Source organism: Pseudophryne corroboree, chromosome 11 (assembly GCF_028390025.1).
Source record: "Pseudophryne corroboree isolate aPseCor3 chromosome 11, aPseCor3.hap2, whole genome shotgun sequence".
Lineage (NCBI taxonomy): Eukaryota > Metazoa > Chordata > Amphibia > Anura > Myobatrachidae > Pseudophryne > Pseudophryne corroboree.
This window is the reverse complement of record NC_086454.1, coordinates 123,317,952-123,341,850: the sequence shown is the minus strand read 5'-3', so window position 1 is coordinate 123,341,850 and position 23,899 is coordinate 123,317,952. Positions and strand designations below refer to the sequence as shown.

Sequence of the window (23,899 nt, the reverse complement as noted above, 5' to 3'; positions counted from 1 at the left end):
CTTCTCCACTGGCTCACTTCTGCTCACTTTTCACTGCTTCATGAATAGACCCCATAGTGAGAAAATTAGCAGACTGTAATTACACTATTGTAGAACAAACATGACAAGTTTAGACAGTGTGTGTGGTTATGGCAAGCAGTACTGGCTGTGTAGCAAAGTGCTTTGGAAATAGTTAATGTTGTTGTACTGAGTTGCTACACAGGCTGTCAACTGAACCCAATAACTTGTTCTGTGTCTTTAACATGGGACAGAACAATGTAATTTTTAAATGCTGATGTTATTTTTTTAAAGCCACTACCTAATTATTACATATCTCATTCTAGGGCAAACACAACGTCGAGCAGCGGCTGCAATGCGGCGAATTGGAGGCCAAGCCCAAGCACCTTCTCCGCCCCCCTCCCCTTCTGTGGCCCCCTCCCCCTCTCCGCACCCCTCTCCGGCCCCCTCCCCCTCTTTCCCACTCCCCCTCTCCGGCCCCCTCCCCATCTCTTTCCCAATCCCCCTCTCCGGCCCACTCCCCCTCACCAGCCCCCTCACCCTCTTTTTCCCAATCCCCCTCTCTGGCCCACTCCCCATCTCCGGCCCCCTCCCCATCTCTTTCCCAAGTCATCTCTCCGGCCCACTCCCCCTCTCTTTCCCAATCCCCCTCTCCGGCCCACTCCCCCTCTCCGGCCCCCTCCCCATCTCTTTCCCAAGTCATCTCTCCGGCTCCCTCCCCCTCTCTTTCCCAAACCCCCTCTCCGGCCCACTCCCCCTCTCTTTCCCAATCCACCTCTCTGCCCCCCTCCCCCTCTGTGTCGCAAACCACCTCTCCACCACCCTCCCACTCTCTTTCCCAAGTTATCTCTCTGTCCCCCTCCCCCTCTGTGGCCCAACCCCCCTCTCCACCACCCTCACCCTCTCAATATGACCCACCCTCGGTAAGCTCCTCCCCCTTCCATCCTCTCTCCCAAATCGACCCTCCTTCCCCCATCCTGCCTCCTTCCCCCATCCAGCCGCCATCCCCCATCCATCCAACATCCCCCATCCAGCCTACATCCCCTAGCCAGCCAACATCCCCCATCCAGCCTAAATCCCCCAGCCAGCCCACATATTCGCCATCGGAATGGGCAGCAGAGGCCCCGGAGCCACTTGGGAGCTGGGCAAGTGGCAGAGGAGAGTAAGTTCACACACATTGACATTTCTTTTTTAAACGTATTTAACGTCACATTCTAATAAATGCAGTGTTGTACTGTGGCCAATCTTTTGTCAAGGTTAAATGCTTGTCTTCTTCATCATGGTATGGATGATGCATTTACATTTGTGTGAGGAACATTAGATGTACAGTGTCTACGTCTGCAATGTTGAGGATGCCCACTCTAGGTCGACAATCATTATGTCGACAGGGTTGCCTGCACAACAGGGTTTGTATGTGATACATTATATGCAAAACATTTAGACCTGAGTGGAGTTTAGTTTGTGGTTTTACTTTTACACTTGTGCCTGGGTATTCCAATATTTGCACATTGAAGTCGCAGGATTCACTTTGTTAGGCAGGCTAAGGACACAGTGATTTGTGTTGTGAAAGTTACACTCCTACAATTTAGGATCTTTACATTTTGAAAGCTGTTAGACCTTATGTAGTAAGGCAGGCTTTCAGGGAGTGTGGGCATACTAGGATATGTTGTCCTTCTGAAGATGTTGATATGCAGAGTGATGATTTAGGGACAAACCCAAAAAAGATAAGTCTGCTTCACTCCAGATGTGAATTAATCCCAGCATGGTGTTACATTTACTAAGATGGTAGTTCTATTTAAGATGGGATGTTGAGCATAGCAACCAAGCAGATTCTACTTCTCATTTCTCTGACGTCCTAGTGGATGCTGGGAACTCCGTAAGGACCATGGGGAATAGCGGCTCCGCAGGAGACTGGGCACAACTAAAGAAAGCTTTAGGTCACCTGGTGTGCACTGGCTCCTCCCACTATGACCCTCCTCCAAGCCTCAGTTAGATTTTGTGCCCGGCCGAGGTTGGATGCACACTAGGGGCTCTCCTGAGCTTCTAGAAAGAAAGTATAGAATTAGGTTTTTTATTTTCAGTGAGACCTGCTGGCAACAGGCTCACTGCAGCGAGGGACTAAGGGGAGAAGAAGCGAACCTGCCTGCTTGCAGCCAGCTTGGGCTTCTTAGGCTACTGGACACCATTAGCTCCAGAGGGATCGACCGCAGGCCCAGCCTTGGTGTTCGGTCCCGGAGCCGCGCCGCCGTCCCCCTTACAGAGCCAGAAGCAAGAAGAGGTCCGGAAAATCGGCGGCAGAAGACATCAGTCTTCACCAAGGTAGCGCACAGCACTGCAGCTGTGCGCCATTGCTCCTCATACACACTTCACACTCCGGTCACTGAGGGTGCAGGGCGCTTGGGGGGGGCGCCCTGAGCAGCAATAAAAACACCTTGGCTGGCAAAAATACCACAATATATAGCCCCAGAGGCTATATATGTGGTAAATACCCCTGCCAGAATCCAGAAAAAAGCGGGAGAAAAGTCCGCGAAAAAGGGGCGGAGCTATCTCCCTCAGACACACTGGCGCCATTTTCTCTTCACAGTGCAGCTGGAAGAAAGCTCCCCAGGCTCTCCCCTGTAGTTTTCAGGCTCAAAGGGTTAAAAAGAGAGGGGGGGCACTAAATTTAGGCGCAATATTATATATACAAGCAGCTATTGGGGAAATTTCACTCAGTTATAGTGTTAATCCCCACATTATATAGCGCTCTGGTGTGTGCTGGCATACTCTCTCTCTGTCTCCCCAAAGGGCTTTGTGGGGTCCTGTCCTCAGAGCATTCCCTGTGTGTGTGCGGTGTGTCGGTACGGCTGTGTCGACATGTTTAATGAGGAGGCTTATATGGTGACGGAGCAGATGCCGATAAATGTGATGTCGCCCCCTGTGGGGCCGACACCAGAGTGGATGGTTAGGTGAAAGGTATTAACCGACAGTGTCAACTCCTTACATAAAAGGGTGGATGACGTAACAGCTGTGGGACAGCCGGCTTCTCAGTCCGCGCCTGCCCAAGCGTCTCAAAGGCCATCAGGGGCTCAAAAACGCCCGCTCACTCAGATGGCAGACACAGATGTCGACACAGAGTCTGACTCCAGTGTCGACAAGGTTGAGATATATACACAATCCACTAGGAACATCCGTGACTTGATCCCGGCAATAAAAAAAAATGTGTTACACATTTATTACATTAACCCTCTAAAAATGGGTTTTTATGTTGGGGAGAAAAAGCAGGCAGTGTTTTGTTCCCCCATCAGATGAATGAATGAAGTGTGTGAAAAGCGTGGGTTCCCCCCCGAAAAGAAACTGGTAATTTCTAAAAAGTTACTGATGGCGTACCCTTTCCCGCCAGAGGATAAGTTACGCTGGGAGATATCCCCTAGGGTGGATAAGGCGCTCACACGGTTGTCAAAAAAGGTGGCACTGCCGTTTTAGGAACGGCCACTTTGAAGGTACCTGTGGATAAAAAGCAGGAGGCTATCCTGAAGTCTGTATTTACACACTCAGGTACTAGACTGAGACCTGCAGATCGTGCTGCTGCAGCATGGTCAGTGACCCTGTCAAACATAAGAACATATTAAAGACGTCGTCTTATATATGAGGGATGCACAGAGGGATATTTTGCCGGCTGGCATCCAAAATGAATGTAATGTCCATTCTGTCAGGAGGGTATTAGAGACCTGTCACTGGACAGGTGATGCTGACTTTAAAAGGCGCATAGAGATTCTGCCTTATAAGGGTGAGGAATTATTTGGGGATGGTCTCTGGGACCTCGTATCCACAGCAACAGCTGGGAAGAAATATTTTTACCTCAGGTTTCCTCACAGACTAAGAAAGCACTGTATTATCAGGTACAGTCCTTTAGGCTTCAGAAAAGCAAGCGGGTCAAAGGCGCTTCCTTTCTGTACAGAGACATGGGAAGAAGGAAAAAGCTGCACCAGTCAGCCTGTTCCCAGAATCAAAATTCTTCTTTCGCTTCCTCTGAGTCCACAGCATGACGCGGGGGCTACACAGGTGTAGCCAGGTACGGTGGGGGGCCGTCTCAAAAATTTCAGCGATCAGTGGGCTCGCTCACAGGTGGATCCCTGTTTCATTCAAGTAGTATTTCAGGGGTACAAGCTGGAATTCGAGATGTCTCCCCCCCGCCGTTTCCTCAAATATGCCTTGCCGACAACTCCCTCAGGCAGGGAGGCTGCGCTAGAGGCAATTAATAAGCTGTATTCCCAGCAGGTAATACTCAAGGTGCCCCTACTTCAACAAGGACGGGGTTACTATTCCACACGGTTTGGGGTACCGAAACCGCATGGTTCGGTGTGACCCATTTTATATTTAAAATCCTTGAACACATACATAAAAAAATTCAAGTTCAAGATGGAATCGCTCAGGGCGGTTATTGCAAGCCTGGACGAGGGGGATTACATGGGATCCCGGGACATCAAGGATGCTTACCTGCATGTCCCCATTTACCATCCTCGCCAGGAGTACCTCAGATTTGTGGTACAGGATTACCATTACCAAGTCCAGACACTGCCGTTTGGACTGTACATGGCACCGAGGGTGTTTACCAAGGTAATGGCCGAAATGATGATACTCCTTCGAAAAAAGGGAGTTTTAATTATCCCGTACGTGGACAATCTCCTTATAAGGGCAAGGTCCAAGGAGCAGTTGCTAGTCGGGGTAGCACTATTTTGGAAAGTGCTACAACAGCACGGTTGGATTCTAAACAGTCCAAAGTCAGCTGGTTCCTACGACACGTCTACTGTTCCTGGGGATGGTTCTGGACACAGAACAGAAATAAGTGTTTCCCCCGGAGGAGAAAGCCAAGGAGCTGTCATCTCTAGTCAGTGACAATGCTAAATTCCTTTGTCGTATAATCAACCCTTTATGAAGCTAAGAACACTGTACGCTGTTTACTTAAGAAATACCGTAATGATACGCTATTTGCGTAACGATCGCTCAGCCGTAGGCGAGACGCTCAAGCGTCACGTTCGCTCACGGCCCAGTGATCACAGGACACGTTATTGGTTATGTCTAGGGGAAAGATTCGCTGTAACGTAGCATACGCTAGAGACCACGAGGAGGTCACTAGCGGTGCAGACGCTCACAACACTATACCTTGATATTAAACCTTATACCGATGAAACACACAGAATACCTTAATGTGAGTACAGGGTGTAAATGCAACCTTGTGTAACCTGACTATCTACAAAGCTGTTTGAGCGTCACCGACGCTCAAGTGAACACTTAACACTATAGTAAATACACTGATACTGGTTTAGGGTTCCAAAGCCTATAATCTGTATTATATCTAGTATACTTGTAAAAGGGGATAACAGTACATATGATACACTACAATATAACAGAGACTTCCTAACCACAGAACTAAACAATAAATACAAAAAGACAATACTACACTGACCTAAATGCAATACGATACAATACTATAATACTATAAGGTATTTAAGAGAAAAAGAGGAGAGAGAGAGATAGAGAGAGAGAGAGAGAGATTGGCTCGCAGAAAGACAATGATTATGGAGAGAACTTACGCACAAAGGGTATGATCGCCTGCGCCTCGATATCCAGCTCCCGATTATCAGCAGATAACCGTTGATGAGAGAGTGAGAGCTGGATGTGGTCGGTCTGCCTATTTATGCCCCACACACAATGCAATCTCCTAGTCCCTACAATCCTACAGTTTATTGGACACAGGAATTCGGCCCTGTACTGTAACCAAAGGTCATAGGTTGATTCATACAGGTGGGCTGTGCTGATTTCCAACAGCTCAGGTGGGCGGGGAACTGGGTTTCCCGCCGCATACCTGAGTATGTGCAAATCATAGAAATGGACATAAACTTCTTATGTCCATAACTATTCGCACGAGCGATTAATACGCTCCAAACCAACACCGGAATATTGCTAATTAAATACTCTTCCGATGGGTATCAAACACTGCTGTATGACTCCTGTTAGACCCCTCGTGCAATACAAAGAGGGATTCCTCCGCTCAGGGACATTCTATCTAAACCAAACTTACAGAAACTATTGAGGGGAACATGATCTATAAACTACATTAATTGTGAACTTTTGTAACGAATGAGTCGCACGCTACGATCACATAAACTCTACCGTAAATGCGCATACTGCGCGTGCGAGTGCACGCTATTGCGGGTATGCGCTTCCACGGGAGAGCGTACGCATGCGCAGCACGGACCAGTGTGCGGTGCAAATATGGCAGTGTGCACTAAGACATTTTTCTGACTTTGACAGTCCACCCTTTGGCAGTCAATAATAACTGCCACAAAATATTTAAGGAGAAAAATGTAAGTCAGGGGTTAATTGATTTCCATGGTTGGGTAGGGGAGGAGAGAGGAGAAGGTGTGAAGAGGGTATGACCTAGTGAGAAAGCAGAAGCATGTGTGTATGAGTCCATGTTTGGAGGGTCATGTATCATCGTGCCGTACGTGTGGTAAATCAAGCTTCGAGGTATTGCGAAGTATACATTTGAATTCCTTCTTATCCTGTGGTACAGGTCTGTGGATGGGCTGTCAAACTCTACCGAGCTCATTTCGGCTGTGGTTGTAACACAATGGGGATGCACATTTTAGTTGATGATACATGAATTGGGGGGGGGTATGTGGTTGCTGCTATCTGTGCCTGTATTCCCTATCGACTATGTGTGTTATTGCCTGAGGGTTGCAGAGATGAAGATAAAGAACACTTACGAAAAATGCAATGATATTCTATGTCAGGGTAATGTACGTTCGTCGATTGAGGTCTTGATTGGTGTCGGTTGATTGGAGTCTTCTTCTTTGTGCTTTTGCTCATAAATCGTGAGTAAAGCATACAACGTCCATGGATTTACAAAAAATGTTGGGCTAGCGTGATTTTAAAGTTCCTAGGGAAACTGGGGTACCCATGGCATTGTCCATCAAAATCTTGTTTATCAGGTCGTCTGCTCTTCTTCTTTCCATCTTTCCGTTGTCGGCCCCTTGGCTCATCAAATCCTTCGTCTACGTGGGTCTTTGTACCTCGGAGGAAAACATAGAAATGGGTGAAAGACGGACCGTATACTCATTACATCATTACGTCATGGTTTCTAGCATTGGGTCATAAATCAAATCCAGGTTAATTACAGTTTCCTCACTCCTTAAGCTCATCACTTTCGTACTTTGCTTGCACCTCATCAAAGCCTGCCCGCATCTAAATATCAATCCAATAGATATAACAACACCTAAGATACACAGGAGAAACTTTCCAACATCCATTATGACTCCTTGAGCCCACTCTCCCAAACCGGAGAACCAATTTCGCGGGTTCAACCATGACACCCAACCAGTCAGCTCATTACCTACAGCAGCAAGGGTGAGATTGTGTTTTCGACGAAATTCCCACTTCAATTGGAGAATATCATCCATCTTTTGGTCTATGACCTCTACCGGATCCTCGGTGCTATTTGTGATATACGTGCAACACTTTATGCCGTACTGTGTTGCCAATGTAACACAATATCCGCCTGTTACTGCTGTAAGATAATTAAGAACCATCCTATGCTGAACTAGTTCTGTTTTGTAAGCTTGGAGTTCTCTTCCAGTGTATCTAAACGTGTCATCATACATTTCAGTGATATTATCTAACAAATTGGCGAGTGCGGAAATGTATCTATAATTCATCACACCTCGAGCGGTGCGAGTGAAATCTAACGCTACCAGAACCTGAATCCCGGTGGATTCATGGATAAGATCAGAGGCCGGATGCTCTAACCTTTCTGACAGTTGTCTTTTAACAAGGTGCTCGTAGTGAGTGTGAGTATAAGGAGTTTGGGCACCACGGTGTATGTCCTTCATTTTGTCATGTGTAACAGTCATTACTTCAGGCAATACTTTTCCAATATAACACAATCCTTCAGAGTTTGGGGCAAGCCACTTGTACGCCTTTCTCCCGCATATGAAATATGCATCATCGGGGAGAACATAAGGGACGGAGAAGGACATGACCATGTTACAAACCTTCCAGGTGAAATCTCCTGACCCTAATTCTTCCATCTGTCTAATGCACGTATCAGTTTGTACGATATGTGCACAGTATCCTGGTGATACTTCTCCAACTTTAGTAATCCTATTTCCTAAGGTATATCGATACCGGAATGATTTTCCTCTACTGGCTATGTGGCGTACGAGCTCTGTATCTGTAGGCATTCTATCTGCTCTGTGTGAAAAGGTCATGGTAAGGTTGCTCCATGACACTTCCCAATTTCCCGGTTTTCTGGGATTGGAGATGTTAAAACATATGAGGGACCTATCCACATGGTATTGGTGGAGCTTCAAACTAGGAGGGCTGGAGATGTTAAACCTCCGGTCCACCGGTCTCCCACCACTTAGCTCAAGTACCTCCCCTAACGTTAAAGGAAATGGTACTAGCCCTGATTTACTGTGACCCTGAGGTACTTGAGAGCATACCCAACAATCTGTTTGGTTTAACACGTTACCCACTAAGGAGTGATAGTCACTCAATGGATGCCGGTCTATATGGATATTAAAACTAGATTGACATTTCTTTATGCATCCATCTTCAACCAGATTATCACAGAGCCTACAGATACAATTTTCCTCAGCTAACAATCCATCACAATTTCTTCTATCGGATCGTTTTCTGATACTCGCCTTTGCTTGTTGGCTTGGTTGATCTTGGAAAACTACGCCTCCATCATCATAATCGGAACCCATTCCAGAACCTCTTTCGACCTCTATGGTACTCTCGCCGGAACAGACTGCTCTGGTCAACATCATGGTTAACATCAAAATCCGGATCACAGTCTCTTGGGGCAAGTCCATCTTTGAGGAGGAAATAGAGAAGAATGAGAAGGGGGAGAAAGAAATTTTAAAGGAGAGGGGATGGGAAGTGGAGAAAACAATAAAAGGGAGAGGGGAGTCGACAGCTGCTTTCGGTCTTCAAGGCTCAGGTGCCGCCTCAGTCCTCCTGGAACAGACACTCTAGTGATACAACCTCTACCGTCTGTTCCTTATCACGGGACTTCTCTGGATCAGCAACCTTCTTGCAGTGGGATGAATGGACCCAAGTCTCTCTCTCAGCAACCTTCAATGCTGTGGTGCTAGTCAATAAGACCTGGTATGGTCCTTCCCATCTATCAATAAGACAACCTGAGCGTAGAAAATTTCGTATCATTACATAATCCCCAGGTTCAATGTCATGACAATTACTATCTGGTAAATCAGGAATCACCAACTTCAGATTATCATTTTGATTCCTCAACTGCTTACTCATATTAATTAAGTACTTTACAGTTACTTCATTGTTACATTTCAAATCATCCTGAGGGTTAATCATGACATGCGGTTGTCGACCAAACAAGATTTCAAAAGGGGACAGATTAAGAGGGGACCTGGGAGTGGTTCTGATGCTATACAAAACAATGGGTAAAGCTTCTGGCCACGTCAATCCTGTCTCTGCCATTACTTTACTCAATTTATTTTTAATAGTGCTGTTCACTCTTTCGACCTTCGCGCTCGCCTGTGGACGGTACGGAGTGTGCAGCTTACTATCAATTCCCATCAACTTACACATTCCTTGAAAGACATCACCTGTAAAATGGGTACCCCTATCACTTTCAATGATTCTAGGGATACCATATCTACATACAAATTCCTGCACAATTTTCTTAGCTGTAAACATAGCGGTATTTGTAGCTGTTGGAAAAGCTTCGACCCAATTCGAGAAAACATCTATACAAACAAGTACATATTTCAAATTTCTACATGGGGGTAATTGAATGAAGTCAATTTGTATTACTTGGAAAGGGCCGCCGGCAGGTGGGATATGGGATGGTTCTGTTGGTATTGCTTTTCCAATATTCTTTCTCAGACAGGTAAGGCATGACATTGCTCTTTTACTAGCATGAGAGGAGAATCCTGGGGCGCACCAGTATGCTCTTACCAATTTGCACATCCCCTCCTTGCCTAGATGAGTCAGCCCGTGAGCTGCTTCAGCCAGACACGGAAGGTATGCCCTGGGGGCCACTGGTTTACCATGTCCATCCGTCCAGAGCCCTGAGGACTCCTGGCCATATCCCTTTGCCTTCCAGACTGCCTTCTCCTGAGTGGAACACAAATTCTGCATTTCACACAACTTTTGTGTGTTGATGGTATTAAATACCATCAGTTGTGTGGTGTCTGTCCGTATGGGGGTAGCAGCTGCAAGCTTTGCAGCTTCGTCTGCTCGGCTGTTACCAAGGGATACTGGGTCTTGACTATATGTATGTGCTTTACATTTGATAACAGCCACTCTGTCGGGTTCCTGTATCGCTGTTAGAAGCCTTTTTATATACGCTGCATGCGCTATCGGTGTGCCAGCTGCCGTCATGAAATTTCTGAGCCGCCATAGGGCTCCGAAATCATGGACTACCCCGAACGCGTATCTAGAATCGGTGTAGATATTGGCAGACTTACCCTTAGCCAATTCACATGCTCTGGTTAGGGCGACCAGTTCAGCAACCTGGGCTGAGTGAGGTGGGCCTAGCGGTTCCGCTTCTATGGTGTCTTGGTCATCTACGACTGCGTATCCAGTACACAAGTCTCCCGAGTCTGACTGTCTGTGACAACTACCGTCCGTGTAGAACGTGAGTTCTGCATCTTCTAGTGGATTGTCACTGATGTCAGGCCTTGCGGTAAAATTTTGGGTCAAATATTCCATACAATCATGTGTATCTTCCTTTGCATTAAATCCTCCTTCCCCATCACTCTCACCTCCCACCCTTTGTGCCTGTCCAGGCACACCTGGGAGAAATGTTGCAGGGTTTAATGCACTGCATCTCCTTATGGTGATGTTTACGGGGGCCATTAGTGCTAATTCCCATCTCGTAAACCTGGCTGATGAGACGTGTCTGGTTTGGGCAGAATTCAATAAGGCAGATACCGCATGCGGTGTATGGATTGTGAGGTTGTGGCCTAGCACGACATCTTCGCTTTTCGTCACTAGCAATGCTATCGCCGCAACGCTACGCAAGCATGTGGGGAGGGACCGCGCTACCGTGTCTAGCTGAGCGCTGTAGTATGCAATTGGCCTGCTGGCATCACCGTGTTTTTGTGTTAGTACACCTGCTGCGCACCCAGCACTTTCTGTTCCGTATAGTTCAAAGGGTTTCCCATAGTCTGGCATACCTAGTGCTGGTGCCTGCGTTAGGCACTGTTTGAGTCTCTCAAATGCTGTTTCAGATTCGTCTGTATGCGAAATCCGATCAGGTTTGTTTGAAGAGACCATTTCCTGCAAAGGTAGCGCCAATATGGAAAACCCTGGGATCCAATTACGGCAATACCCACACATTCCTAAAAACGTCCTGATCTGTTGCTGGGTTTGTGGCAGTGTCATGTCTCTAATGGCTTGGATTCTATCAGCGGTCAGGTGTCTCAGTCCTTGTGTTAGACAGTGTCCCAAATATTTTACCTTAGTCTGGCATAATTGCAACTTGTCTTTGGAGACCTTGTGACCTGTGTCTGAAAGATGAAACAGGAGCTGTTTCGTATCCTTCAGGGACGCCTCCAATGAATCAGAACACAGTAGTAGATCATCCACGTACTGTATCAACACTGATCCACTTTCCGGTTGGAAAGACTGTAAACAATCATGCAAAGCCTGAGAAAATATACTTGGACTATCTATGAAACCTTGGGGTAACCGAGTCCACGTGTATTGGACTCCTCTGTATGTGAATGCAAACAAATATTGGCTGTCAGGGTGCAGAGGTACCGAAAAGAAAGCGGAGCAGAGGTCAATAACAGTGAAAAATTTGGCAGTGGGAGGAATTTGCATTAGGATGACAGCTGGATTAGGCACTACGGGGAACTGACTCTCGACTATTTTGTTAATCCCCCTTAGATCCTGCACTAGCCTGTAACCCCTCCCCCCACTCTTTTTAACAGGGAAGATGGGACTATTTGCTGTGCTGGACGTTCTTACTAGAATGCCCTGTTGTAGCAAGCGCTCTATTACCGGGAAAACTCCTAACTCCACCTCTGGCTTCAGAGGATACTGTGGGATTTTTGGAGCTATCCTACCATCTTTTACTTGTACTACTACTGGAGCTACATTTGCCATTAATCCAGTGTCCTGTCCATCTTTTGTCCAAAGCGACTCTGGTATCTGAGATGTCATCTCTTCTATTTGGGATGGATTCCTATTTGTCATAATGGAATGTGACATTAATTTTGATGGGGAGTCTAACATGTCTCGTACTTCCTGAGCGTGATTCTCAGGGGTGTCCAAGAATACACCTTCAGGAGTACAATAAATGACGCAACCCATTTTACATAGTAAGTCTCTTCCCAGGAGATTGGTCGGTGCCGATGCAGCCAGCAAAAAGGAATGCTTGGTATGCAAAGGCCCTATTGTAATCTCGGCTGGTTTGCTAACAGGGTAGTGCTGGACTACTCCTGTTACTCCTATGGCTGGAACTGTCCTACCAGTGGTTCTCATGCCCACTGTCGAATTGATCACTGACTTGGCCGCCCCTGTGTCTACAAGAAAGTTTAAAGTTTTACCGGCTACATTGATTGCAATCTCTGGTTCGCTTCCAAGACTGGCAATCAATTTAACTGGTTGCAGATTACAGGTATGGCCACACCCCTATTGGGTATGCTGACCTCCCTGAATCCCGCTGGCAGCAACTACTTGTGAGGGAGTTAGCTGGGAACTACCAGAGGCATGCCAATCTCTGTTTGGGGGATATCTTTTTGTTTCCCCTGTATGTGGCTCAAAACTCCGCCTCTGTGGACCCTGCTCCCAATGTCGTGTGTGGTGTTGTTGTCTAGGGGGTTGAAAAGATCTTTGTACATTTCTTACTCTACAGTCTCGTGCAAAATGTCCTGGTTTGTTACAAGAAAAACATGTTATTACACTTGCCTTACCCACAGGATTCGGTGGTACATACGCAGGCTGCCTTGTGGTCAGCGCCTGTATACTTACGGACATCAACTTATCACTTTGCGACTCCCTGTGCCTAGTGATATTTCTGTCGTGATCAATAGCAGCCTCTCTCAAGGTGGACACTGACAGACCTCGCCAACATGGCTGCGTGGTCTGTACCCTAGCTTTTAGTGTTTCTTTCAAACCATCCATCAGTACAGATACTGCTACTTCTCGATGGTTTGGGTTGGTCTTTATGTCTTCTATACCAGTGTACTTTGCCATTTCTAATAGTGCCCGGTGAAAATATTCTGTTGCCGTTTCGGACTCCTTTTGCTTAATGGAAAATATTTTATTCCATTTAACAACGGCAGGGAAATACTCCTTTAGCTGCAAATTTATCCTTTTTACATTATCCTTATTGTACACGTCTGTAAGCGGTACATCTTTATCCAATGCACAATCGGCTAAAAACTGAGTTGCATCAACATTTGAAGGTAAACAAGCTCTTAGCAGTATCTGCCAATCCTTGTTGTTGGGCTCTAAAGTGTTTCCTAAATCCCTGATGTATTTTTGGCTAGCAACTAAGTCCTTCCTGGGGTCAGGAAATTCGGACACTATTGTTCTTAATTCCATTCTGGAAAATGGAGTATACATGGCAATGTTCCTTATGGGAGTGGCTCCAGACACATCTGTTTTTCCATTGGGAACTGCTATTACCCTTACAGGAGCAATTCTAACAGCCTCTTCCTGTGTAGATTCTACAGCTTGTTGTGGTACAATTGTTTCAGTGTAGTGCATGGTGCCGTACTTACCCGTTGACACGACCTCACCTATCCCTCCGCTAGGGGCTTTCACTAATCTCGTGGGTGTCGCTGTGCCTACTGTGGTCTCTGCTATGGTGGCTGCAAGAGAGAGAGCTGAAATTGTTGCTGAATCGTCTTCTTGATCACACTCCTGAGGAAGGTTCAAAACAGGGTACATCTTGCACGGGTTAATACTTGCATGAGTTATTTGGTTAACATCATTAACATTTACAGTGTTACTAAGAGTTTGTGTTTTACAACCCTGTGCGTTTCTCTCCGCAATCAACTTCTCTCCTGCAATGTATGGTGGAGGAGGAGCTGTGGCAATCAACTTCCTGACTGCCCCAGATCCCGCCGCCAGAGCCAAACCTCTCTGTATCTCACCTTCCTGGTGCCATAACTGTAAATAATCATGATGCTGAATTCGTCTCTTTGCTGATTTTACGAGACATATCCTCCTCCTTAAATTTTGTAACACCTCTGGACTGAAGCTACCTATTCTTGGGAACTTGTCCCTGTCTTGTACAGTCATTCTCTCCCATTCATCACATAAAACCTCTGTGTGACTACCGTATTTTTCACACATAATGTATCTTGCCGACCCAATTGGTCGGTCCTCCGAATCAACCTGAACCTGGGTTGATCGCCCCCTACCGGAACAAATGGCCCCCATAATCTGTAGGCGTTGCTTATTCCTCCTTGGATCTTTTATCTCAAGGTTTTCAGCGAACCCTTACAAACAAACCAAGATGTCCTTGGGCAGGCCGGCGGTGGTGGTTTATCAAGTACCCCACTTACTTCTCGCCCACGTTGGCCTGTGCCGCAATCACTGTAAACCAGAGCTGTGGTACCCAACCCAGGGCCCCTGTGAACCTTTAGTTTACTGGAACATATGAGGGTTACCCGCAGGACACTTACTCTTTCCAGTAAAGTTGGGGTTGTTAGATAGTTCCTGAGTGACCAGCGAACTTCCCTTCCAAAAATAAAAAATTACACAAATCACGTCAGAGTGTACAAATAGCGTTTGTGACCACTTTACTCTAATGGTATTTAGGTCAGATTACTAACTACTGCACACAATTACGTGTGGTCCAATCGTTCAGTATACGAGCACTACTTGTCATGTACTGAAAGATCAATGGAATCGATGTTTCCGGCTGCGATTCCTTCAACCAGAGCTTGTATGGCCTATATGGGTTCTGCACCAACACCCCAGGCGTTGTGCCACTGGACTTTTATAGCGGACCTTTTACCTTACGACCTCCTGGTCTTGTTCCTTATGACCTCCTGGTCTTGTTACCTTATGGTCCGCTATACTCTAATGCTCAAATATTATTTAACCAGAGATGCCTCCCTGGCCACCGTATATGTCACTTACACGTATGTTCCTTAACGAGTACCCGACTTTCCTTTTGGTTCCACCTTAAAGTTATATAAACTTTTGTATACAAAACACACTCACTCAACACATGTACACTTTGTTTCTATATCTATTTCTGCGCAGAAATTGTCTTCAGGCCAAAAGTGTTACCAATTAGGAGCAGGATCTGTTAAACTAAATTTCAGATTTTCTAAAAACAGATTTGCGTTATTTACCGCGTCGCGTTATCTACCGCTGTGCGTTACTTATCGCCTTTGCGTTACTTATCGCTTTTGCGCTACTTATCGCTTTTGCGCTACTTCAACTTTATCACAACTTGAGCTACGTGGGCGTAACCAGACGCTACGTTGCGTAGTGTACGCTGCGTGCGTCTGCCTTTTGGATTGCGTACGCTAGTCTTTGTTAGCGACACGTGTACGCAATGCAAAGGATCCACCGTAACACAATATATTTATTTATCAATGTAGATGATCCCTGATCATCTACCGCAATCCACACTGACTGCCTTGTATCTCAGACAAACCGTGTGTTTGTTCTATACTTTAACTATTACCTCTACTTTTAAATAACAGCAAATCTCTTTTTAGCACTTTCTATCAACTATAAAAAAAATTGGCAAACAGGAATAGTGATATACGAAATTTGAAAAAGAAATGCAGATAAATGTATGCGTACGCAAGACAAAAGAAAAATAAACAGTTTTAAAAGACACAAGCGTTTTGTTCTTACTTCCGGTTACCGGGTTCCTTCAGCACTCTTTGTCTAAGCGAAGCAGACGCTTATCCCGTCAGCAACTGCGAGACAACCTCCCACCCTTTTGCTGGGGGATAATGTCTGCTGGTCTACCTAGTGCAGATGTGAAAAGGACCGGACGAGCCCGCAATTGACAATGCTAAATTCCTTTGTCGTATAATCAACCCTTTATGAAGCTAAGAACACTGTACGCTGTTTACTTAAGAAATACCGTAATGATACGCTATTTGCGTAACGATCGCTCAGCCGTAGGCGAGACGCTCAAGCGTCACGTTCGCTCACGGCCCAGTGATCACAGGACACGTTATTGGTTATGTCTAGGGGAAAGATTCGCTGTAACGTAGCATACGCTAGAGACCACGAGGAGGTCACTAGCGGTGCAGACGCTCACAACACTATACCTTGATATTAAACCTTATACCGATGAAACACACAGAATACCTTAATGTGAGTACAGGGTGTAAATGCAACCTTGTGTAACCTGACTATCTACAAAGCTGTTTGAGCGTCACCGACGCTCAAGTGAACACTTAACACTATAGTAAATACACTGATACTGGTTTAGGGTTCCAAAGCCTATAATCTGTATTATATCTAGTATACTTGTAAAAGGGGATAACAGTACATATGATACACTACAATATAACAGAGACTTCCTAACCACAGAACTAAACAATAAATACAAAAAGACAATACTACACTGACCTAAATGCAATACGATACAATACTATAATACTATAAGGTATTTAAGAGAAAAAGAGGAGAGAGAGAGATAGAGAGAGAGAGAGAGAGATTGGCTCGCAGAAAGACAATGATTATGGAGAGAACTTACGCACAAAGGGTATGATCGCCTGCGCCTCGATATCCAGCTCCCGATTATCAGCAGATAACCGTTGATGAGAGAGTGAGAGCTGGATGTGGTCGGTCTGCCTATTTATGCCCCACACACAATGCAATCTCCTAGTCCCTACAATCCTACAGTTTATTGGACACAGGAATTCGGCCCTGTACTGTAACCAAAGGTCATAGGTTGATTCATACAGGTGGGCTGTGCTGATTTCCAACAGCTCAGGTGGGCGGGGAACTGGGTTTCCCGCCGCATACCTGAGTATGTGCAAATCATAGAAATGGACATAAACTTCTTATGTCCATAACTATTCGCACGAGCGATTAATACGCTCCAAACCAACACCGGAATATTGCTAATTAAATACTCTTCCGATGGGTATCAAACACTGCTGTATGACTCCTGTTAGACCCCTCGTGCAATACAAAGAGGGATTCCTCCGCTCAGGGACATTCTATCTAAACCAAACTTACAGAAACTATTGAGGGGAACATGATCTATAAACTACATTAATTGTGAACTTTTGTAACGAATGAGTCGCACGCTACGATCACATAAACTCTACCGTAAATGCGCATACTGCGCGTGCGAGTGCACGCTATTGCGGGTATGCGCTTCCACGGGAGAGCGTACGCATGCGCAGCACGGACCAGTGTGCGGTGCAAATATGGCAGTGTGCACTAAGACATTTTTCTGACTTTGACATCAGAGACCTCCTGAAGCCAAAACAGGTATCGGTGCATCATTGCACGCGAGTCCTGGGAAAAATGGTAGCTTCCTACGAAGCAATCCCATTCGGTAGGTTCCATGCAAGAACTTTTCAGTGGGACCTGTTGGACAAGTGGTCCGGATCACATCTTCAGATGCATCGGCTGATAACCCTGTCTTCAAGGACAGGGTATCTCTACTGTGGTGGCTGCAGAGTGCCCATCTTCAAGAGGGCCGCAGGTTCGGCATACAGGACTAGGTCCTAGTGACCATGGATGCCAGCCTTTGAGGCTGGGGGGCAGTCAAACAGGGAAGAAACTTCCAGGGACTTTGGTCAAGTCAGGTGACTTCCCTACACATAAATATTCTGGAACTGAGGGCCATTTACAATGCCCTGAGTCAGGCAAGGCCTCTGCTTCAAAACCAGCCGGTACTGATCCAATCAGACAACATCACGGCAGTCGCCCATGTAAACCAACGGGGCGGCACAAGAAGCAGGATGGCGATGGCAGAAGCCACAAGGATTCTCCGATGGGTGGAAAATCACGTGTTAACACTGTCAGCAGTGTTCATTCCCGGAGTGGACGACTGGGAAGAAGATCTTCTCAGCAGACACGACCTCCACCCGGGAGAGTGGGGATTTCATCCAGAAGTCTTCCAAAGGATTGTACACCATTGGGAAAGGCCACAGGTGGACATGATGGCGTCCCGCCTCAACAAAAAGCTATAAAAGATATTGCGCCAGGTCAAGGGACCCTCAGGCGATAGCTGTGGCCGCTCTGGTAACACCGTGGGTGTACCAGTCGGTTTATGTGTTCCCCCCTCTGCCTCTCATACAAAAGGTACTGAGAATAATAGGAAGGCGAGGAGTAAGAACGATACTCGTGGTTCCGGATTGGCCAAGAAGAGCTTGGTACCCAGAACTTCAAGAAATTATATCAGAGGACCCATGGCCTCTGCCGCTCAGACTGGACCTGCGGCAGCAGGGGCCCTGTCTGTTCCAAGACTTACCGCGGCTACGTTTTGACGGCATGGCGGTTGAACGCCGGATCCTAAAGGAAAAGGGCATTCCGGAGGAAGTCATTCCTACGCTGATTCAAGCCAGGAAAGATGTAACTGCAAAACATTATCACCGCATATGGCGAAAATATGTTGCTTGGTGTGAGGCCAAAAAAGGCCCCAACAGAGGAATTTCAACTAGGTCGATTTCTGCATTTCCTTCAAGCAGGAGTGTCTATGGGCCTAAAATTAGGCTCCATTAAGGTACAGATCTCGGCTCTGTCGATTTTCTTCCAGAAAGAACTAGCTTCAGTACCTGAAGTTCAGACATTGTAAAAGGAGTGCTGCATATTCAGCCCCCGGTTGTGCCTCCAGTGGCACCTTGGGTTCTCAACGTGGTGTTGAGTTTCTTAAAATCACATTGGTGTGAGCCACTAAAAACTGTGGATCTGAAATATCTCACGCGGAAAGTGGTCATGTTATTGGCCTTGGCTTCGGCCAGGCGTGTATCAGAATTGGCGGCTTTGTCATATAAAAGTCCTTATCTGATTTTCCATATGGATAGGGCAGAATTGAGGACTCGTCCCCAGTTTCTCCCTAAGGTGGTATCAGCTTTTCACTTGAACCAACCTATTGTAGTGCCTGCGGCTACTAGGGACTTGGAGGATTCCAGGTTACTGGACATAGTCAGGGCCTTGAAAAATTATGTTTCCAGGACGGCTAGAGTCAGGAGAACTGACTCGCTGTTTATCCTGTATGCACCCAGCAAACTGGGTGCTCCTGCTTCTAAGCAGACTATTGCTCGCTGGATTTGTAGCACAATTCAGCTGGCGCATTCTGCGGCTGGACTACCGCAGCCAAAATCTGTAAAAGCTCATTCCACAAGGAAGGTGGGCTCATCTTGGGCAGCTGCCCGAGGGGTCTCGGCTTTCCAACTTTGCCGAGCTGCAACTTGGTCAGGGGCAAACATGTTTGCTAAATTCTACAAAATTGATACCCTGGCTGAGGAGGACCTGGAGTTCTCTCATTCGGTGCTGCAGAGTCATCCGCACTCTCCCGCCCGTTTGGGAGCTTTGGTATAATCCCCATGGTCCTTACGGAGTTCCCAGCATCCACTAGGACGTCAGAGAAAATAAGATTTTACTCACCGGTAAATCTATTTCTCGTAGTCCGTAGTGGATGCTGGGCGCCCATCCCAAGTGCGGATTGTCTGCAATACTTGTATATAGTTATTGCCTAACTAAAGGGTTATTGTTGAGCCATCTGTTGAGAGGCTCAGTTATATTCATACTGTTAACGGGGTATAGTATCACGAGTTATACGGTGTGATTGGTGTGGCTGGTATGAGTCTTACCCGGGATTCAAAATCCTTCCTTATTATGTCAGCTCGTCCGGGCACAGTGTCCTAACTGAGGCTTGGAGGAGGGTCATAGTGGGAGTAGCCAGTGCACACCAGGTGACCTAAAGCTTTCTTTAGTTGTGCCCAGTCTCCTGCGGAGCCGCTATTCCCCATGGTCCTTACGGAGTTCCCAGCATCCACTACGGACTACGAGAAATAGATTTACCGGTGAGTAAAATCTTATTTTTTTACACATCTTCTACAAGATAATATGTTTAATGTTATTGGTTGATATGGGCAACGCCCCATCTAAAATAGAAATCACATATCAGTAAATTTACCCCATGGTGTGGTACACTTTCATAAAAATATTATTAAAAAATAATAAATAAAAAAACATTGCTGAGCAGGCTTGTGTGCTTTTCTGCTACTGTTTTGTCATTGAAACATACATTATGTAGTCACTTTGCCATTAAAGCAGGCCTGGCAAAACTTCGGCCCTCCAGCTGTTGAGAAAGTACACATCCCAGCATGCCCTGAAACAGCTTTAGCATTCTCTGACTGCAAAAATGTGTCAAGGCATGCTGGTATATGTAGTTTCACAACAGCTGGAGGGCCACAGTTTGGACATGCCTGCATTAAAGTGTGCTTTGTGCCTTGCTTGTATAATAGGTAATGTGAGTAAGTTAGTAATGTTTTCTTTGCCTCTTCATTTCAGATGTGGCAGTTGGAGATCCCAGCAGTTTGCCAGAGATTGTTTCCCGCCTTAAAGGCAATCTGAGGGCCGTCATAGCGGACTTAGAACTTTTAGAAACATTTTTCTAATTTTTTTTATTTTGCAAATATCTACTATATATTAGCCCAACTCTGTGATTCTGTGCCTGGCCGTAACGCTGGGTGGAGTCACAGGGCTGGGCGGAGTCACCTGCTTCTGCCGTGTCCCAGCACAACACTCCCTACACATAGCCAGGTGGACAGCGCCAGCAGTATCAGCCACACAAACCGGCCACCATCAGAGGGAAACACCCCACCGAGCACGGTACCACATACACACCCACACCCCACCCTTGGTTTCCCCCGCAACACACAACGCACCGAATCCTCCTTCCCCAACACCTGGGCACTAGCTCCCACATACAGCCACTGGCGCAACACACTGGCCGGGAACCCACTAACCCCTGCACCACCAAAACCTACCTCGACAACCCCCCGTCCCCAGCTCCCACCTCCAGCCACTCACGGGCAGCGCTGGACGGGAGCCGCCTGACACTTGCAACCCCAACAGCCTGCCTCCGCAACCACCCCGTCCCCAGCTCCCACCTCCAGCCACTCACGGGCAGCGCTGGACGGGAGCCGCCTGACACTCACAACCCTGACAGCCTGCCTCCGCAACCACCCTGTCCCCAGCTCCCACCTCCAGCCACCGTCCCCAGCTCCCACCTCCAGCCACTCACGGCCAGCAGTAGACGGGAGCCGCCTGACACTCGCACCCCGACAGCCTGCCTCCGCAACCACCCCGTCCCCTGCTCCCACCTCCAGCCACTCACGGGCAGCACTGGACGGGAGCCGCCTGACACCTGCACCCCGACAGCCTGCCTCCGCAACCACCCCGTCCCCAGCTCCCACCTCCAGCCACTCACGGCCAGCAGTGGACGGGAGCCGCCTGACACCCGCACCCCGACAGCCTGCCTCCGCAACCACCCCGTCCTCAGCTCCCACCTCCAGCCACTCACGGGCAGCACTGGACGGGAGCCGCCTGACACCCGCACCCCGCAAACCTGCCTCCGCAACCCCCTCCCCAGCTTCCACATGTACACGCTGCCCAGGAGCCGCCGGCACACGCTGCTCTGGAACTAAGCCACACGTACATGCCGCCCACCATCACCCCGACTACACGCCGCACCTGCCTCTCTACCAGCCTCCGCTGTCTGCTGCCCCCAGACCCCTCTAATGCATGTGGCTTACCCTACCTACCACCACCCCCACCCCACGGACACCAAACATCCCCCAATCTAACACTGCTACCACTTCTACCTCACACACACACACACACACAGACACACACTCCCACCTCTTCCCCCTCCCCCCTTCTCCCCCTTCCCCCCCCTTCTTCCCCCTCCCTCCTCACACAAAACACCTTGCCCATCTGGACTACACCACCACCCAAGAACAACCACTCCTGCACCAATTAGGGTCAACCCAACACAAAACACACCCAACACTACTTTTAACACACATACCCACAACCACCTTTCCAAAACCCCCGCACACACCCCAAGACCATCACCCACCCCCAATAACACCATACCGGCCAACCACCCTCCACAAATACAACACCCCTCAAATACCCCCTGCACCCCAGCACAACCGTAACCATCTGACTAATCCAGACCCCCCCCTCCCCTTCCGTCTCCTCCCCTCCCCTTCCCCTGCACACATCACAAACCCACCAAAACACTCCACCATGTACCCACCCATCTTATGTGCACCTCCTCCACGCATGCAAACTTCAAACCCCCTCCCCCATCCACCTCCCACCCACATCTTCATCCCACACTGCACCTCCGGTCACCACCACCATCCCTTCCCACTACGCAACAACATATACAGGCAGCAAAGCCACTCCACACACTTGACCAAGCACCATAAATCACAGAACACCACACGCCTAACTAGCCACCCCTTACAAGTAACAGTCCACCACGCACCTTCCCTTCATAACCCTCCAAAAAACAACCAAACACCACCCTAACCCTATCGCACACCCACCTCCCTCCCTCTGCAACCAACTAATTCGCCCAAACCATCAAAACACCAATGCCCCGACAACACTACCGCCATATCCTAAAGGCACTAATTCCCTAATTCCACCAGCAACAACAAAAAATTACACAACCAGCAGTACTTTTCACAAACACCCCCACACCCCCGCAACCACCTGTACAACACCCCCCACACACCACAACCCCATCCCACAACCCCATATCTCCCACACACCCTCCACAACTACAACACCCATCCAAGACCCCCTGCACCAAAGCACAAGCTTAGCCATCTGACAAATCACACCTCTGAACAAAAACCTCACCCACCCACAACTTCAACACACTACACCCCCCCCACTACAATTAAACCACCACACCTCACAAACACATCCATCTACCACCCAAGCACAATACCGAACACACCCCTTCCATAAATACATCCCACCTTGCACCTCAACACAGCCTTCCACATCCCCCTAGCCTACTCACCCCCCATCCTCCCATGCACACACCACACGACCCTACACACCTCACCCTATCCAGACAACCCTGCGCCATGGCACCTTTACACACCCTACCCCTTATCCACACACCTACAACTCCGCCAAGTGCAGTACCTCAGGCCCCCTCCACCAACCTCACCCCTAGCCTAAAGTATACAGTGACCGGACCACATCCACCGTCCAGCCTTACTGTGGTCAGCCACCAACCACAGCTTCTTACGGACAGACAGCCGTATCCATGTACCCCTTCACACAAAACACTCCACTAACCACAGTCCCTTCACCCCCCTCCACAATGTTCAGCAAAGCCGCCCTAAACCTATTACATCCAACCTTTCAACCTACCCTTAACCCACATACACCCCCACCCACAGCCTACACCCCCATCAAGTCCACCCTGCACTTGCCATAGACACACCCTGCACCCCCTCTCAACCTACCTGCCCGCAAACCCTTCCTCCCTCACACACACACACACACACACACTTTACCTTCACCCTCCCTTATTGCCATCCCTCCCAATGCTAACCACCCACCACTCACGTCATATACACACCACATTTTCTTCCACCCCTCAAAAACATCACCCCCATCCGCACGTCCCTTTCCCAAAAAACCATCCTCCACATCCACCTCACACAATACCATCCCACTCTGCACACTGTCACTACCTACATCATAAAACACTCCCACCACAAACAAACCCCTACCCCTCAACACAACCCCACCCACACCTTCAACTCACCCACCTCCACCACATCCCCTGCACCTCACAAGCACATCCCACATACAACCTAACACTCACCATCCACACAGACACCACCCAACCATTGCCCCATACACCTGACCAGCCCAT

The 23,899-nt window shown here is 47.8% G+C and overlaps 1 long non-coding RNA gene across 1 annotated transcript; it reads left to right on the top strand.

The window, feature by feature from the left end:
• Positions 1-741: 741 nt before the first annotated feature.
• Positions 742-23,447, top strand: LOC134969080 (uncharacterized). Its single transcript, XR_010189400.1, has 2 exons — positions 742-1,159; positions 20,494-23,447. It is a non-coding gene; the product is annotated as an uncharacterized LOC134969080 (long non-coding RNA).
• Positions 23,448-23,899: the final 452 nt, after the last annotated feature.